We start from the raw sequence: 19,867 nt of genomic DNA on the forward strand, positions 1-19,867 counted from the left end.
TAAAAATTTATTTATTTATTTATTTGATATAGAAAGAGAGCACAAGCAGGAGGAGTAGCAGAGGGAGGGGGAGAAGCAGCCTCTCCCCTGAGTAGGAAGCCCAATGTTGGGGCTTGATCCTAGGACCCTGGGATCATGACCTGAACTGACTGAGCCACTCAGGCACCCCTTGTTATTTGTTTTTTGTTGGTTCCTTCTGATATTTTTGGTTGTTTTGTTTTGTTTTGTTTTGTTTATTTCTCTGTCCCTTCTTTTCTGCCTTATATGGGATCATTTGTATATTTTTAGAATTTCATCTTAATTTATCTATTTTTTAAATTTATAGCTTTGCATTATTTCTTTTATGGGTGCTCTATAATTACATCCTTAATTTTTCACAATCTTCTCAGAGTTAATATTATACCACTTCACATGAAATGAAGGTTTCAATACTATAGGTTTATCTACCCCTGTTGCTTATGCTACAGTTGTCATTATATATTTCATTATACTTTTGAAACCTACAAGACATTGCTATAATTTTTGCTTTAAATGATCCTGAGTTTTGAAGAAATTAAAAGGAAATACTACTCTCAGTATCTATCCAGATATTTACCATTTCTTGTATTCTTCATTCCTACCTGAAGATTTAAGTTTCTATCTGCTATCATTTCTCTTCTGCCTCAAGAACTACTTTCAGTATTTCTTGTGGTACAGGTCTGCTCGCAATACATATTTTTGGTTTTCTTTTATTTTATGGAAAAATGTCCTTATTTTGCTTTCATATTTGGGAAAATTTTCACTGGATATGGTATACTGAATTGGCGGTTATGTTTTCCCCCCAGATTTTAAAGATGTTTTTCCACTGTTTTCTGGCTGTCAGAAGCTTTAATAAGCTAATGGCAGTTCAAATTGTTGCCCTACATGTAATGTGTCATTTTCCTCTGGCTACTTTCAAGATTTCCTCATCATCTTTGGTTTTCAGCAGTTTTTTAAATTTTTTTATTATTTTTATTTTTATTTTTTCAGCAGTTTATCATGTATTCATATATAGTTTTCTTCTGAATCTTTAATTTTAAATTTTTATCAAACCTGGGAAATTTTTTAATATTTCTTTTTCAATTTTTTTTTTTCTATTTTATTGTCTATTGCTGTGACTCCACTTCTGTATACACCTGGTAGGCCTTTTCATATTGTCTAACAGGTCCCTGGAGTTCTATTTATTTTTTTCAATGTTGTGTTTTTGTTTTTGTTTTTTTAAATTTTATATCTTGTTTTTCATACTGAATTATTTCTGTTGACCTACCTTTAAGTTCATTGACTTGTTTCTGTTGTCTTCATTCTGCTATTAAATACATCCAAATATACTTTTAAAAATTATAGATATTATATTTTTTGGTTCTAGAATTTCCATCTTTTAATATATTTCTCTGCTAAAATTTATTGTGTACATATTTTCCTTTATGTACTTGAGCATAGTTATAATTAGCTGCTTTAAAATCCTTGTCTGCTACTTCAAATTTATGATCATCAAGGATTGCTCACTGTTTATTATATTTTTCTCTTGAAAATGGATCATATTTTCCTGGTTGAGTAATTTTGGGATTTTATCCTAGATATTGTGAAATGTTATGTTGTGGAAACTGTTATATTCCTCCAAAGAGTGTTAACTCTTGTATTTTAGCAGACATTAATTTGGTTGGATTCATAATGCAAACTGGCTATTGGGAAGCAGCTCAAATCTTACTTGGGTTCTTCTATCTTTAGTGGAGTCTGTGCAATGCATGAGTGGTTCAGGAATTAGGCAGAGGTTTGTGCAGAGTCTATATACAAAATTTAGGAATTTTCTTATCTGGTTTCTTTTTCTCAGAATTATCCTCCTTTCAATTTTCTACTATTTGTGATTTCTTTGAACTCTGTCCTTAGGTTCTTCAGGTGAAAAAGATTTTGACTTTTCCTATCGAAGTCTTAGCCACCTTGTACAGCATCAACTTCTATTTGCTTTTAGGCTAACAGCTGTAAAAAATAGGGACCTCAGACTTTGCTTTGGTTCTCTCTCTGGTACCTTCAGATTGTTGCTTTTTGTATTTTGTTCAGAGTTCATAGTTGTTATTTGCAAGAAAGTAAGGTGTGGTAGGAACTTACAGACCCATATAATTTTTTTAAAAGATTTTATGTATTTATTCATGAGACACACACACACACACACAGAGAGAGTGAGAGAGAGAGAGAGAGAGAGAGAGAGGGACAGGCAGAGGGAGAAGCAGGCTCCATGCAGGATGCCTGATGCGGGACTCAATCCCAGGATCATGCCCTGGGCCCAAGGCAGGCACTAAACCACTGAGTCACCCAGGGATCCCTGCATATAATCTTTTAAATATCAACTTGATATTATTGTATCCTTTCTGCCTAGATTGGTTTCATGATGTCTCATTATTTCTAAATGGATGTTGTACCTTCATTTCTTTTTGAAATACTCCATACATTATTTCAAGTTCATTTTTATGTTTTGTGAAATAAAATTTCACCTCTGGGGTAATCTATTTTCCTCATGGTTTTTGTTTTGTTTTGAGCGTCGCTTTCTCTTTTCTCTTTTAGAGCTTGCAGGCTTATTTTGAATGCTTTTGTTTGTTTTTTATTTTCTCTGGCCCCTGTACTAGTGACCTCTTTTATGGTTGCCTCCACTTAGTACTCTAGGCCCCCAGTCAAAACTGGGATTTATAATCTGCTCCCCTGATATGTAGGAGGATGGAAGACCCAGTAAGCAGTTTAGCTTAGCTTCTAGCCCTTAGGTTACAATTTTCCTTAGGCTGACTGTTACTGATAAAGCTAAAGTCCCCATCAGCAGGTGTGCCACCTTTTTTCGAAGTTTCCTTTACATGTGAGGGAACTTACATAAGGCCCCGATTTTAATCAGTGACACTACTATTCCCATCTTGCACGAAAAACTTTCAGCATCCCTTCATCCACAGAAGTCAAATTTCCAGTGGTAATTGTTCCCTTCTGACCTGGATGGTAACACACTTGACACTTTAGCCCCTATCTAACTCTTTAGATGGTATGGATATTATCTTTTATAGAGCCTGAATGCATCTTTTATGGTTTCTCTTAATATTTCACCCATTATTGGGGGCACCTCAGTGGCTCAGTTGGTTAAGCATCCAACTCTTGATTTTGGCTCCGGTCATGATTGCAGGGTTGTGGGATGGAGTCCCATATAGGTCTCCGTGCTGGGCATGGAGTTTGCTTGAGATTCTCTCTCTTCCTTTCCTTCTGCTCCACCTTTTTTTAAAAAAAGTTTCATCCGTTATTGCTATGTGTTTTGAGGGGATGGTATTTATAAAGCATGATCCCATTGCACAAGTTTGACCCTGAAGTCAAGACAAGTTCTTCTATCCTCTCTGCTACATGCAACAATGCTTCTGAATATTTGTATATATTTCCCAAACTTCAGGCAATATCACGAACCTCATCAATGGCTTATATGAGATTTTCTGCATTTATAATTTTTAATGGAAATGGTCTGGTGAAGCAGTCCATAGATTGAACGAAATCCTCAGAACCAGTGGAAGGAGCCCCAGAGGTGAACAAGAAAACATATGATCACCGGGTATTTACAGAAATCCCAAGGAGGGCTTCATATTTTAATCAGGAGATCCCAGGTTAACAAGTGGTCACAAAAATGAGGTAGGCATGGAAGATAAAGAGAGAAGAACTCTTTTAAAGATCAACTGAAGGCATCTTATACCCACTATATGATCATTCATAGACTAATTTTGACCACAAGTACTTCCAGAAGATTCTCATTATTTGGAGCAGGGATGTTCTCTAAAGTTGCCCAAAACACTGGATTAATGATTAGTGAACTAAGGGAAAACAGAGTTAGGTCCCTGTGAGCCTCTGATCACAACATTGATCAGTGTTATGATTGATCAATACGTAACCTTGTTTTATGTGTGTTTCTATTTAGAGACACATACTTAACATAGATTGTTGATAGGTTAACATTGAACTCATGGTCACCAGCTCCATAACTCACTCCTGAAAGAAGTTTATCTTACACATGTACTTTCTGTGTAAGATAGAAGCCTTCCTTAAGGACACATCAAGACTTCTTGTCCTTAAGAACATGAGACAGAACTGTAGTACTTTACTTGGGGGCTATTTTAAACAGCAACAAGACCATCAGAAAGCACAAAAATGTGAAATACCTGTGGCACTACATAGACCACAGAAAGAGTGTTTGTTTATCATATGAGAGCTGAAACAAGAAAGCAGAGTGTCACCTTGTTCAACTGTAACTAGGAATGTAGCCCTCAGATAACTCAATTTTTTTTTTTCTGCTCTGCACATGTCTGTGAGTGACCTCAACAGCACAACAAGTATTGATTTGGGGATTACAAACTAAATTTTAGTGAGTAGGCAAATTAATAAGTACAGAGCCCATAAATAGTGAAGATTGCCTGCATTTTAATTTTGACAGGCATCAATATGCGCTTAGGACTTGGCAGTCACAGTAAAATCCTCAGTTGTATTCCCAATATTCCAAATGAAAAGAGAAAAGATAAAACATGATCTTTAATCATATACTCCTGTTTAAAACCTAGTTAGAGAAAATAGGAGCAGTTTAGCAACTCTGCTTCTTTTAGAAGTTTTGCTTTCATGAAAAATGTGCATCTCCTCCAGAAAATTAATGGAATAAATTCCTAAAAAAATTTAAAACTCAGAAATGTACAGACTTAGGAGTTCTTTTTAACTAAGTAAAACTTGCAGACAAATCTGGAGTAATTCAGTACATTAAAATTAGTTTTACTCTATATTCCCCAAAGTCACAATTGCTTTTTAAATTTGAGCACTTAAAAACATTTATGAAACTATGGTCATTACTAACAGTATCTATAAAAATTTGCAATTACTGAAGATTATTCCCTCACACTCTCAATTTCAAAGAAAGTCAAACAGTTATCTAACTCCACAATTGAGACCAAAATGACTGGATCAAAAATAGAACATCCACATAAAAAAATAACAATTTAAAAACATTAGTGATAAAAAATACAGTATTAGGTATCTGACTTCAGAGAAAGAATCCTATTTCTAAAACTTCGGCAAGCCAAGTCTATCAACTGTTCTGGCACTTTTCTTCTTCCCTTTTATTATTCTTGGGCAGCAAAGATTCATCCAACATGAAAATTATTTACACCAATGGTGAACACTCTATTTTTAAAAAGATTTATATGTGGTGTTTTTAGGGTAAACTGTAAGGCAGGATGTAATAAAGCCTCTGTTTAAATGGTGTCAACATAGGAGTAAGAAATTGAATAGCATTAGAAATGAAACTCCTAGGTCCTACCACATGCACCACTGCTAGAATGTGGCAGTAAATCAAATAAATTTTAATCTGATTAAAGCTTAAAAAGGCTTAAAATTATAGGCACCTAATTAGTGATCAGAATTTCTCTATGGGGTATGTGGAGGGGAAGAAGTTGATGGAATGATAGTTGGTAGATGACTTGTGTCTTTCCCTTAGAGGGTACTTGCTCACTTTCTGTAGGGTTTGTGCCTTGATTCTTATGTCTAGTGGAGCCATAACCTCTTGCTTGGTTTTCCTTTTCTCCAAGGAAAGGGTATCTTTAATTTTTTAGTGCCAGGATTCAGTAAGTGCTCTGTGACCAGATAATAGATTTATATTAACTGGATCATTTGGGAGCTTGATTTTATAAATGTGGTTTCACTAGCACCATGCTTAACCTGAATAAACTGGATGTGGTACCTAATATTCTTGTCTGGACATGGTAAGAAATATAAGCAATAAGTATTTGTCAATATTACCTGAATTAAATGGGCACAAATATAGATTTAAAAATCCAAATCTTGTTTGTTTTTTTTTTTATTTACCACTACTGGGATTATTAGATACTAAAGTAGGTGACCAATGAGGGAATTAACTATTTGAAAAAGTCAGATACGCATTGATTTAGGACTTTTCTATATAAAAAAAGATCGTGGAGACAGAACTCCACAGAATCTTTGGAGGCTCTTTTTGGTAAAATGACTATATGATCCCATTTTACAAGTGAAGATTGAACTATATATATGGAGACACTTTGTGACGTATTTAAGAGAAATGAACCTAATCAGAGATTGAAATGGATATAAAATATACACAAAATGAGTGAGAAATATCAGAAAGGGAGACAGAACATGAGAGACTCCTAACTCTGGGAAACGAGTGGTAGAAAGGGAGGTGGGCGGGGGGTGGGGGTGACTGGGTGATGGGCACTGAGGGGGGCACTTGATGGGATGAGCACTGGGTGTTATACTATATGTGGGCAAATTGAACACCAATAAAAAATAAATTTATAAAAAAATTAAAAGAAATTAAAAAAAGAAAAAAATAAAATATACAAAGACAAAAATGATTAACTTTTACCTTATTATTTACTTAAATCCTTTGTGTCTAGCCTCAGAAGTGGGTTTTTGTTTATTTTTAAAGAGCCTGGTGGGAGACTATCAAAACTAACTGACCCAACCACCCTAGGATCTGTTAACAAATAGTAAAATACATTCTCTGACTTGGTTAGAAATGGCTTAAAACATTAATCACACTCCTATCATTTGACTAAATTGTCTACCTCTGTTTTATTTCAATCTCCACGCAGTTGTCAATGAAGAGAAAGCATGTTGTGGTATAGTTTATTTTCTGCTTGCTTGACTTAATGCATTCTGTTTTGTCTTTGAAAGATAAATACAGAAATTTGCAGTGATTTAAAGGACTAGAGAAACTTCCAGGCCAGATTCTATACTTCCCTGTGAGACCTAGGAAGAAGGCAAACCCATTAATGCAGGATTTGATTTCCTAGGAGAAGCACTGGCCTTATCAAAGCAGTCATTTGTAAGCAGTCCATTTACTCAGAAAGTAGGCATCTCTCCTGCCTCAGGAGCCTCACACACAAATGGCAAGAATAGTTTAATTTTCTAACTTGTGGTCAGATATGATCTATCTTTCCTGACTATGCTCAGCATTGACTCACAGTTTCACTTGCATGCAGAGAGATGAGGACCCTGGAAAGGGAGAGGCCCAACATACTACGCTGAGTACCTACCATGTGACAGATTGTATGTTCTAAGCACATTATCATATCTGATCCTCCCAATAACCTATGCAAGTAAATAACATTCACATTTTATGGTGAAAGGTGGAAACTCAAACAATTTATCTGTTGAAAATGATATGATTAGTAAGTTGAGATGGTTGCTAATTTGGGCACAAAACAAACATAGGGGCTTGACATAAAGAGGGCCAAGGAAGAAAGCAAAGGGTACCACCACACCTGTGAGGAATCAAATCGGCTTGGAGTGCTTTTTGGACAGTTCAGTCATTCTTTTTGCAGAATAGCACATTATCTATGTCCTTGTTCTTTTAACTAAATTCATCCCCTTCGAACAACAGGGGAAGTTTCCATTCATTTAAGGGTCATGTTTTTAAAGCTATTGACCTAGAGTTGTCATTACATTCTTCTTCCTTCAAGTAGTCTGATTGTTAAGATAGATACATTCTCCAACATTTTACTGCTAACCAACTGACCCTTCAAACATAGGGAAAGAGCTAACTCATGAAATATAATATGTAATACTTCCCTCCATGAAAGAAACTATGCTAAAATATACATGGTTAGAAAAGAGCCACTTTGGGATAGAGGTTGCCCATACAAGAAGGTGGGACCCTAGAAACAAGAAAAAAAAAGTAAAGAAGTACATCAACTACAATGGAGAAGTAGAAAAAGCATAAGGCAGTTGGGTTCAGGAAAGGAAAAGCAGTGGAGAGAAGTAGAAAATCCCTCTTTGGACATTTTCTTCAACACATGCTACAGGAAAAGGAAATCAGAAGAGAGGGCTTTTCTAAATGTGGAGCCATTTCTCCAACCAAGGTTGCTCTTCCTATCTCATGTTTCTCAGTGGTCAAGCTTCATGTGCTAAGGCTCTAACTCCTTAGCACTTCTAGGTTGTACGGTCTGCCCTGCGGTGGCCACTCAGGAAGCCAGCCACTACAGATTCAGTGTGGCGTTTCATGCAAAAGTGGAGAGATTGACCTAACCATAAGGAGCATGAGTGGACCATAGGGCCACGCAGCCATGGAAATTCACCCAGAGCTAACTTGAAGAACTTACCAGTGACACCAGTAAAGGCAGCTAGAGAGTGGTCCAGGCAGTGATTGTTTGGAAAGAATATCTTTGGAAAGAATGAGCCAATCAGACATTCTTAGAAGGCACAAAGGTTTGGGGCCATAAGCAGAGCTGCCAAAGTCTCTCTGAGTGTCATCTCCTTTCTAGACATCCAGAAGAGAGAACGTAGAAGAGTGCATCTGGGGTGTTTCTATAGGATAGGCCTCCAAGGTACGCATCACTTGTGTTCACATTTTATTGATTATGACTCAGCCACATGGCCACATTTAATTACAAGGGAGTCTGGGAAATGTAGTTTAGTTGTGTATCTAGAAGGAAGAGGGAAACATTGGTTTTGAGGGGCATATGACATATCTACTGTGTATTTTAAAATGTGAGGTCTTGAGAAATTGAATGTCTTGCCAAAAGTCAAACTGCGTGGAGTTCAAGTTCTCCCTACAATAATATGCTTTCTACTTTTTGCCTCCAAAACTATCTGCAAGTCTGTGATTGTGAGCATCCATCCTGCATTCCAGAGCCAGCCCTTTGGTTTAGTTTTGAGAGAAAAGCATGGCGCTCAAAAGATCTCACTCCCCTTCTGGCATTTTAAAAGAAAATCTAGAATTATGGAAGAAGATTCAAGTTACATGACATTAAAATTAAACAACAATTGGTTGTTTTAACTAATAAAAAAAGAAAATTTTTTGTTTGACATTTCAGCGAGCCATTGAACCAAAAGAATCAAATCATGGCCCTCCTGTGAGAATAAAGTGTAGGTAGATACGTCACTTTTCCCAATCTTTGAAGCAAAGCAAGACATTCTAGTTTAGGAAATGTGAATTAGGCCAACCCCAAATATGTGGCCCCAAACGAATGTTATAAACAAAATATTTTAAATACTAGGTAACATAAAGTAAGTAGGTTAGTAAAGTAAATTGGGTATCCTGATAGTTCAGAAAATCGGCTAAATCTCAAAGTTGAGACCAACGGATGATGGGTACTTCATGATCTGAATAGATGTCCTAGATACATCTCTGCAGCATGTGCTTAATGGCTGACCCTATAGTCTGTGAACATCACTCAGCTCTAGTCTGTATTAAAAAGAGCTATCAAATGAGTTCTTTAAAGAGAATTTTTGGGGTGGAGAATACTATGGCATTTCTTTTCTTCTCACTCGCAGGAAGGAGGAAAGAGGATGGGAGAAGGTAGTTCATTCCCTTTTCCTTAAGCCAAGTGACTCAAAAGAACCATCCAGAAAATTAAAGCTGTTTGCAAAATGAGGCTCGTGCTGACTTTTTGTTTGGAAAACCCTGAAGGCAGGAATCAGGCTGGCATGTTTCCTCTGCTGGTGAGGCAAGGTTTGAGGCGCCAGCAGTTGGTTAAGCTGTGAGAATCAAACATTCAGGAGTCTTCCTGCAGTCCCAATGGGCACATGAGGGAGTCAACTTGGCTTGAGTTTTCTCAGGCCCCAGTCCAATGGGGCTGAATGTTGGGGCAAGAGACACACAACAGAAGATCCCGGGTCAGGGGAGTGTACTGGGCCACCGGATATATGTGAAAAACCCTCCAGTGTGCCCCATGGAGATCACTGGCGTCAGTTGGTTATCCCTACCTCTTGGCAAATGTCCTTGGCTTCCAGATGCTGTTCTACTAAGCCTTCATTTCTGACAGCTCTCATCGATCTCTCTTTTTCCAGTGGTCTCTCTGCCTTGCTTTCTTCATCTGTGGAGGTGAAAGTAAAAGTACAAATTTTGAATTTGAATTTGTACAAATTTGAATTTGTACAGAATTCTTCCAGTTAATTCTGGTGCTATTTAATTGCAACAAAGCAGATGACCTCCACATAGGCTTTCTTATTTTCTTTTACCACATTGATTAACCTTGTAGCATATTTTTGATTTTCCCATTTTCTGATTCAATTTTGCTAAATATTATTTTCGGTAAGTCACTACGTGAGTCGCTCCTGCTTAATTTTAATTTTAAGAAAAACAGACGAGTGATTTGAGGAGTTCTTTTGGCTTCTGAGGTGTTATGATCTCTCTGTTGTGGGGCAAAGGGTCTCAAATCTAGAAGGACATTCTAAATCCTCTGTCTTCTCATGCTTTCGTCCTCACCAGAACACATCCTTTAAATGAGGAGGTATAGTGATGAGACTTTCTATATATTTGTGAATTTTTTTCTTCTCAGTACTGCTTGGGGGAATAGGAAATGGCGATACATCATTCCCAAAGGCCTTTACTTTCTCGAAGATAATAGGGACCATCGTTAAGATCGACATTTTTAGATTTACAACAGCACTTGTAAACAATTGACCCACATTTAATGATTGGGAAAAAGGCAAACTAAATCTAATAAAAATGCAATCATTTTCCTGTCCTTTTAACGTTAGTAGATGTAAATAGAACCATTTAAGCCTAAAATTATTTAGCTTGATGAATTAAAATTGCCACTCGACATAATAACTTAGTGAAGACTATTCACAGAATTACAATGTTCTTTCCAGAAAATGCGATTAAAACATTTGCACATTAAAATAAAGAATACTCTTGTTGAGTTCTGGTGAATGAATACAACAGCTAAAAACCAAACTAAACAACTTTTCTTCTTTCTGAAATGTTCTCTTTGGTAAAGAAAATTTGATATTTAAGATTTTTCTCCTAACTAAATTTTCTCTTTAGTTCTTTTAATAATGTATCATGGGAGAAGATGGACATTGTATTCTACAGAGATTCTCTGTATGACTTGAAAATAAAAGAGTGATTTATACAACTTTTTAAGAAGAATACTAAGAAGATGTTTGAGGAGAACCAGTTTTATCCGATTATTAAACTCTCTATACTGTAATAGGCCCACAGAACAGAGCCACCGCATTTTACAGCTTCCAGAGGCACCACTGACATCATAGTTCATAGGAATGTCGTCCTATGGAGCTGTGTGTAGACTTTTTAAATTTTTTTTTAAGATTTTTATTTGTTTATTTATTCATGAGAGGCACAGAGAGAGAGAGAGAGAGAGAGAGAGAGAGAGAGAGGCAGAGACACAGGCAGAGGGAGAAGCAGGCCCCGTGCAGGGAGCCCGACGTGAGACTCGATCCCGGACTCCAAGTCACACCCTGGGCCCAAGGCAGGCACTAAACCGCTGAGCCATCCAGGGATCCCCCTGGAGTTGTATGTAGTCTAAGTCACATTGACTGCATGGGGATGCCCTGCCTTAGAGTCTCTTTTATATTACCTTTAGAATAATAACAATAAAAACAACAATAACAAAAGGAAATGTCTTCTAATGTCCAGTACATTTTAGCTTGTTCTCACTGACGCATAAATGAGGTAGGAGATCTCAAAAGGACTGCCCCTCAGGTACAGCAGGGAGAGCCGTCAGGGGGGCGGGTTGGCTTGCAAAAATAACTGGGGGAAGCAAATGAGATGTGTGGGCCTGGCAGGAGAAGAAACAATACTGCCTGTGCCAAAACAATGACAGCTAGCATTCCATGGGCTTTCGCTATGGATGAGAGTACTCAAAATTGGGCAACTTCAATATTTTCAGTTATGGGTGGCAGCTTTAATGATCAGCTGCTGGGCATTCTGGACCAGATCCTCAAAGGGAGCCATTGTTCACTCTTAATTTTGAGATCTTCTCTTTCCCCCCACTTCCCTCTCTCTCTCCGCAATCCTGACATTTCATACTGAAACATGGGCAAGAATAAATTAATTTACCTATAGTTGGCCAGATTGGTTTTTCCTATTTGGCTTTTATGTTGGTAGGAGGACGAGGGAAGAAAAGGTTAAAACAGACTTGGTTTAGTGTTATGAAATGCTGGTGGTGTAAATTCAAAATGTAAAGTGTGGACCCTAAAGAAATAGCCTAAGATTCAATATAACATAATGTTTTCCATTTGCAAAATGTCCAAGACAAGCAGACTTTGGTTTATGAGAATTTTATTTGTCTTATTTTTCTTCTGTGGCTCAGACTAAGTTTCCCCTCTTATGGCTTAGTGTTTAATAGTCTTTGCTACTGGAGTCTCTTCAGCAAGGTCAATTCTAATGGTTTCTATTCCCTCATAAAATGTTCCCTCAAAGCTCTCTGAGGGAGATGTGTTGAGAGTTGAGAATAGAGGAACAAACTCACCTCTCACGTCCAGTGGGCTCATATTATTGCCAGTCTTCACTATATTATTCCTTCCTATGCAGTTTGTATCATAAGAAAACCTATTTATTTTGCTTGATGATATAGGCAAGATGGAGCTTTTGGTTATGATAGATTGAAACAATATAAATGAGTATGCCTTTCAGATGCTTTCTCAGGGGAGACGATGAATTTTTATAGAACAGATGACATTTTTTCTTAGTTGCCCTTCTTTGTTACCAGTAGAATGTGTTTGTAAGATACTTGTGTTCATGCGAGTCTACAATTCCTGGCGTTCTCAGTACCACTGCTTTTGACAGGTGACTTTGATTCTCTTTGGTTTTACTACTTTCAGGATTTTAGATTTCATGTAACTGCCATTGTAGCTTAGTGGGTCCTCCACTTAGAATTTAAGAACTCTGTAACACTTGGCTATTTGGATTCTTAGCAGAAATATCTACCACAGTCTGTCTCATGGTTATACGGTGTTCTGTGTCATTTTTTTTTTTTTTTCTGTTCCTAGTCCCAGTTCTAGCCTGTGCCTAGATCTCTCTGTAAAAGTGTAAGATTTCTTAAAAAGAGAAGTAATTGTGCCCTCCTTAACTGGGACTTCCCTGCTGCTTGACATAAATGTTATAATGACACAGACCACCCCCCACCCGCTCCCACTTCCCAATCCCCTACTTCTTTTTTGTTACTTTTCTAGGGGGGAAATGATACACAATATCCTATAAGAGATGACCAAAAAATCATTAGAAGCGATCATTTAGAAAATAAATTGTTCAGGAACAGCTGGGCAACAGCGACTTAGGGAACCAGTAACAACGTAAGAGAAATGTATATTAGACCAAAAGAAAATTTAAAAATGGTTATTGTAGATGAACAGGAATATGTTCTTTTTGTTTGATGTTTTTACTAAAAGAAGCTCAAAATAATTTACAGGCATACATTAATAATTGGTTCTCTGCATACTCCCATTTTTTTTAATGCTTAAATTGAGGCAGATGGCTAATGATTGATTTATTCAAAGCACTCAGCATGTCAGTGGTTGAATTTTGTTGAGATCCCTTTCAGGGTCGACCACACCGCTTCTAATGACCTATGTATAATTCATCTCAGCTTCGTCCAAATTAGGAGCTGACATTTTTTGGTAACACAAATCATAGCTTCTTGTCAGTAAAAGAACCCCAGTGTGGGAAACTCAGACTGCTAGGAAGCTCAGTATGCTGTTAACTTTGTTGTTTTTGTACAGATTTGAGAGAATTGAATAGTTTGCCACCTTTATGTTGGCACATGCATGCATATGTTTATTGATGAAGTTGATTTTTCTTCAACTGGTATTTCCTGGGCAAGCAGGAAAGGAGATAATTCTGAGGAATTTCTCTCGGGTGGTTCAACATGAATTAATGATAAAAATGCATTAAAAATGCTTTCAGTTCAATAATTTTTCAGTACTGATCTTAGGATGATAACTAAAACCCTGAAAAACAGAATCAGGTGATTTTATTTCAATTTCTTCAACATATTTTTGGAATTACAAAAATCGTTTCCCTCTGCAGCTGTGTGACCCTTCTCTTTTAGTCTCTCCCTGTTGTGAGTGTGAATACTTGTGACCAAAGGCCCAGTTTTGCTTCCTTAGTGTGCAGAAGTCATTGATTTCAAGACCATTTGCGATGAAGCTGAGCCATGCACGTGTAAGGGGAAGAGAAATGATCCAGAAAAAACCAAGTGGTACTGGAAGATGCATTTGAATGTTGATTCGAAATGTTAACCAGAGATTTTCCTTTTTCTTTTCTATAGTGTGAAAAATAAATTTACTAATTATATTTTGACTTGGATAAAATTATGCCATACCCAGAATACTAAAAATTGTAGCTAGGCATGCTTTAGATGCTTGCCACATATACTTTGCTGCATAATATTTTCTAATAGATACCCTCTCTTTGAAGAAATAGGCTGGTTCGTCAACATTTTTTTTTCCCATAGAATTATTTTTTCACTTGGGGCGCCTGGGTGGCTCAGAGGGTTAAGCATCTGACTTCAGCTCAGGTCATGATCTTGGGGTCCTTGGATGGAGCCCCACGTCAGGCTCTATGCTCAGTGGGGAGTCTGTTTGTCAGTCCCCTCTCTCCTCTGCCCCTAATTCCATTTGGGCTCTCTCTCTTTCAAATAAATAAGAGCTTTAAAAAAAGAATAATTTTTTTATTTATAGCCTGAGAAATATCCAGGGTTAAATTCCATTTGAGTTTAGGAGTCTTTATAGATCCTACCTAGTTAATTATAGTTACTTTAACTTATTACAAAACTAAAGGGAAATGGAACTAAAATAACACAGGTTTAATCATACTTATAGTTTTTTATAATAAGACATCGATTGGTCTTATCTAGCCAGATTCTTAATGAATTGGCATTTAAAAGTGTAACTGTCTTTTCTGGAAAAGAATCAACTCAAGAAAGCTTCTATTAGAAAGCTAAATTTAAAATATCAACCTAGAATGTATCTTGCTCTTTACATGTCCAGTACTTTTATATGATCAGTACATGTCTACCTTTTTTTTTTTTATGTCTACCTCTTCTAAATCATTGATGTTGACAGAGATGAGCCTGATGGCCTGGCACATACAAAATCAAAAGAATGATTATAAGATATTTATTACATTCTATTGACTAAGGTAACATGAATGTTAATACATTTTTAAAGGACTTTAAATAAAAATGGTTGAAATAATAAAATCATCCATGACCCTAAGATTAAGAAAACATGAATATCAGTGTTTGTCAGAATTTTTTATTATCTTTTAGCTCTCTGATTTAATATACATGTGGTTATGACAAATAAATAAGACAGGCTTGTCTATTTCTTACAGTGTCATACAAGTGGACTCCAAAATGGTACCAGCCAACAGCAAGAAACAAACTAATTCATTCAGGATCATCTGGTATGTTACTAATAGAATGGGAATTAATATTCAAAATCAATTTTCCTTATTTGAACTTTTTCCAAGACATGTTAGGTATGCTACCATTTTAATATCTAAGTGTACTATTTAAATATAATATTCATATTATTATAAATATAATAATAGAAATGTAATATTGAAAACCATAAGCCAATTGGGAGTCCAAATCAAATACTAGTACAATGAACCCCCTCCATCAAATTGTACACCTTATTTATTGCACTGAAATTTTACTAATGCTTAAAATAAGAAGGCTGGAGCTTGGGAATCCTGGGTGGCTCAGTGGTTAAGCATCTGCCTTTGGCTCAGAGTGTGATCCCAGGGCCCAAGGACCAAGCCCTGCATTAGGCTCCTTGCAGGGAGCCTGCTTTTCCCTCTGCCTATGTCTCTGCCTCTCTCTTTGTCTCTCATGAATAAATAAATATGATCTTTAAAAAACAGCAACAACAAAAAAAGAAGGCTGGAGTTTAAAATATTTATCAGTAGTGTGAAATTATCGTTGAACTCACTTAAACTATGGGAGCTAATTAATTACAAATAGAAGTTTGATGCCTCACATATTTTCAAAGATCAGTGATATATAAATTATCTACCCAAACATCTACCATTTCATCTATCTGTCCAGTACTGTCCAGCACTCGAATACTGATACACATATTCTAATATCAAGAGGATTATAAATGCTGAAATAAACATTCATTATTATTTTATTGATTGTCTTTTATGTTTATTCTGTGCTAGACACTGGGCTTAGAATCAGGTATATCACAATAAGCACATAAAAACAGACAATTTCAAGGCAAAAAGCTTCAAATTCATTTATGTAGAAACAAGAAACTGATGCAAAATAGTTGCATATCTGTATGATTTTTCTATTATTATTTTTAAAGATTTTATATATTTATTTGTGAGAGACAGAGAGAGAGAGAGAGAGAGAAAGAGAGGCAGAGAGATAAGCAGACTCCATGCAGTTATCCCAACGTGGTACTCGATCCTGGGACCCCCAGATCACATCCTGAGCCAAAGGCAGACGCTCAACTGCTGAGCCACCCAGGCATCCCAATGTTTCTATTATTTAAATAAAAGGATATATTGTTCCATTTTATGTAGTTGAAAAGAAGTCCTCAGGACAACCTCATGATTTAAATTTTTACATCATGTTTGTGGCCTTAAGTTAGCCACATAATTCTGGTAGCTGAGTAGATAGATACATAGGAAATTCTGCAGAGATTGGTTGTCTCCATAATTTTATTAAACCCTCCATGGGGCAACAGGAATGAGGGTAGTAGGCAGAGAGGACAGTATCAATTACATCTCAAAGTGCTTAACAAAGCATTTTTGCAAGATATTTTTTGATGACTGTCTTTTTCAAGATGTTTTACATTTCTAAAATATAACTTAATTGTTAACATTGATTTAAATTACACAAGACAATCAAAAGGAAAGTGCTGGCAATTATTTCTTCCTTCTACTTGTAATTAAAGATTTGTGAGTGATAATTAAGGTAAAATGTAAAATTGTTCATTGGTAAGTCAGATTGTCATTGCCTTCTATATTTCACCACAAAAAGTATATTGATCATTTCATAAAATATTTAGAAGTTGAAAGCTTTGAATAATTTTTCTGTTGCAGCTTTAACCAACATGATATCAACCATGATGATATAATGATTTCTTCAAGTTAAACAGGAAAGTCAAATAATTATGTATTTATTGAAGACCTTCTACATGTAAAATAATCTATATAATATAGTAGGTACAAGTCAGTCCTGATTTTTTATGTTGATGAAGAATTATCAAGTGACCATGAATCTAAATCAATTTTTGTTGTGTTATGATGCATTTCTCTGTGCTATTTGTCTATGAGGTATAGCTGCCATCAAAATGAAAAGATTCACATGTGCTACATAAAAATATCACATGTAAAACCAGTATGAAACCAAATATGTAACATAGTGGAAAGAATAATGGGCACACTTAGACTTTGCACTAAATTATTTTTGTGATGATGAAACTTGCCATTTCTCAGTTTCTCCAATTATAAAATAAGGAGTTTGTAATACCCAATGTCTCTTAGATCAACATTTTACAAACATGGCCTGAAGCCAGAGATAGAACTATAATATCGTAAGGTCTATCAAATTTCCCTTTATTTGTTTTTTAACCCATAGATTATGGACACTAAACTTCTTGCCCAATATTTTCTGCAATTTTACAGAAACTTGGGCAAAATGGATCATCTTATTGTACATCAGAAGGAAATACAAACATTTCTTAAAAGTGACTGGAAGTTCATGTAGCATCTGTACTCAGTATTCCAGAAATAAAAGTTATACCTGATATAACACAATTTTGTTTGAATGCTTTGTGGTCATTGTATTGAATAAAACTGTGATTAAGAAGTAATCTTGCAGCAGCGTATTGTCACAAGCATAAAGTAGCAAATAAAAGGGAAAACCGTACCATTTGTGATTAGCCTGGTGCTACTTATCTTCATTGTTTTTTAATCAAAGGAGTAATGCATGGGTGTATCTAAGACCCAATCTATACTAGACTTTCTCAAAGATTTTGAGAAGTGCTAATTTTTATTTCCATGAAGATTTGAAATCTCTTTTCAGGGGGATGAAAAGGTGCTAGACGGTTGGGCAAGTGGGAAAGCAGGTAGTGAAATTTTTCAGTAAAATAGTGTAAAAGGTACCTTTGTGGGTTCTCTGTCTATTGTCAAATGATACCAAGAACGGTGTGTGACTGGAGATCAACCAGGTAAGCCTTCAAGATATAACTGAAGAGCCTGATGTACTAGTTGGAAACTTTTGTCCTATGCTATGGTATGTCATATTTTTGGCAATAATATTTTATTTCTATTGCAATATCCAATGTATGAGAAGAACTCTGTTGAATACATTTTATTAAATACATATTTTTAAAATATATAAATCTGGAAAACTCCCCTTCCTTCCTTCCCTCCTTTTTTTTTAAAGATTTTATTTATTTATTCATGAGAGTCAGAGAGAGAGAAGGAGAGAAAGAGAGAGAGAGAGATTGGCAGAGACATAGGCAGAGAGGGAGAAGCAGGCTCTCCCTTTGAGGAGCCCAATGTGGGACTCCACTCCAGGACCCCGGGATCATGACCTGAGCCAAAGGCAGACACTCAACCACTGAACTACCCAGGTGTCTCCCTTTCTTTCTTCCTTCCTCCTTTTCTCCTTTCCTTCCTTCCACTGTCATTTATTGGGAACCTATTTTGTTCAAGAAGCCCTGAGCTCTAAAGCATTCAGAAAGATGTAAAAGATCTAAATGACATGGTTTATGTCTTGGGGGAAATGGGTATGCAAATACCTGTAGCACAAAGTAGGCATCATTATTATCACAGCATTAGCAAAAAGCTCCATGAAGAGTCAGAGGTTAGAGGGATCCTTTCTAGCTGTCGAGGCCAGGAATCAGTCCTTTCTGCAAGGAGTCTTTATTCCTTTCAGTGCACCATGGTTTTTAGAAACCAAGACCTGACATGGGATGCTGCTGCTTGTGTCTCTGTGGACAGAGTTAAGAGTTTAGTAAGTACACTTTTTTTATAAAAAAGGTTTATCTTAGAGAGAGGGAGGGTGCTCTTGAGCAGGAGGAGGAGCAGAAGGAGAGGCAGAGGGAGAATCTTAAGCTGAGGATGGTGCCTGACACCAGGCTTGATCTCATGACTTGAGCTGCATCGAGGGTTGGATGCTTAGCCGACTGAGCCACCCAGGCATCCTGCAATAAGTACATTTTTATCTTTACTTCAAAATCTATATGTATATATTTAAAACCATAAATTTATATTGATACCTCCAATTCCAAATCAAACTCTAGGCTTCTCTCTAGATTTCTCATTTTTCTTGTTGTAACTTCCTTCCCTAACACTGAGAAACTTGGTTCTCATTGTCATTAAAATTATTAGACCAATGTCCCCTGTATATAATCAATCAATAATCAATCTTCCTTTCCAGCTCCTCCCACATGCAGAGGCTTTCCTCATTCCACCCTTGAGCTGACATTCTGTAACTGGCCACCTTGCCATGTGATATCCTATCCACCCTGGTCAGGCCACAATACCCTCCGTCATCAGGTCAGCTGACATATGGGTTGCTCAATAAAGATTTGATCGATTAACGTGTCTCAATAGCACAATGCTCATGGTTTTCTTGCAGCAGCGTATTATCACAAGAAAACAGCTTCCTGTACTGCTAACAATTTCTATTTATTTCTGTGTTAAAATTACATTACGTTAGTGTCAAACTCAAGTCCAATTATTTCATTCCAGACAACAGAAAATGAAGTATGCAAAAATATTTTGGATGATGAGGTTTGAAAAGACACAGAGTCAATGAAGAGGAAGGAAAATAATTCTCTGTTGACATTTTAAACTGATTCATTAATAATTTAATTCCCTCTGGCTTGTAAAACAAACAAAGAAACAACAAAACACCAACATATAAGGTGTTTGAAGAGACATTGTAAAAGAAGGCAAAAGATAGAGAGAGGAAAGAGATTTTTTTTTTAAAGCTATGGTTAATTCGTGGTATTTCCTAGCCATAGCTTTATATACAAGTGGAAAGAGAAAAATGTGAGAAAGAATTTATTCTTAATTAATGTTGTAGGGTTTATATAT

General features: G+C 36.4%; 1 long non-coding RNA gene across 1 annotated transcript in view; it reads right to left on the minus strand.

Moving 5' to 3' along the window:
- Nucleotides 1-1,089: 1,089 nt before the first annotated feature.
- Nucleotides 1,090-19,867, minus strand: part of LOC140595296 (uncharacterized) — a 141,417-nt gene continuing 122,639 nt past the window's right edge. Inside the window, exon 3 of the long non-coding RNA XR_011996793.1 lies at nt 1,090-9,866. This is a non-coding gene — a long non-coding RNA (uncharacterized lncRNA). The remainder of the gene's footprint in view (nt 9,867-19,867) is intronic.

This window comes from Vulpes vulpes, chromosome 14, assembly GCF_048418805.1.
Source record: "Vulpes vulpes isolate BD-2025 chromosome 14, VulVul3, whole genome shotgun sequence".
Lineage (NCBI taxonomy): Eukaryota > Metazoa > Chordata > Mammalia > Carnivora > Canidae > Vulpes > Vulpes vulpes.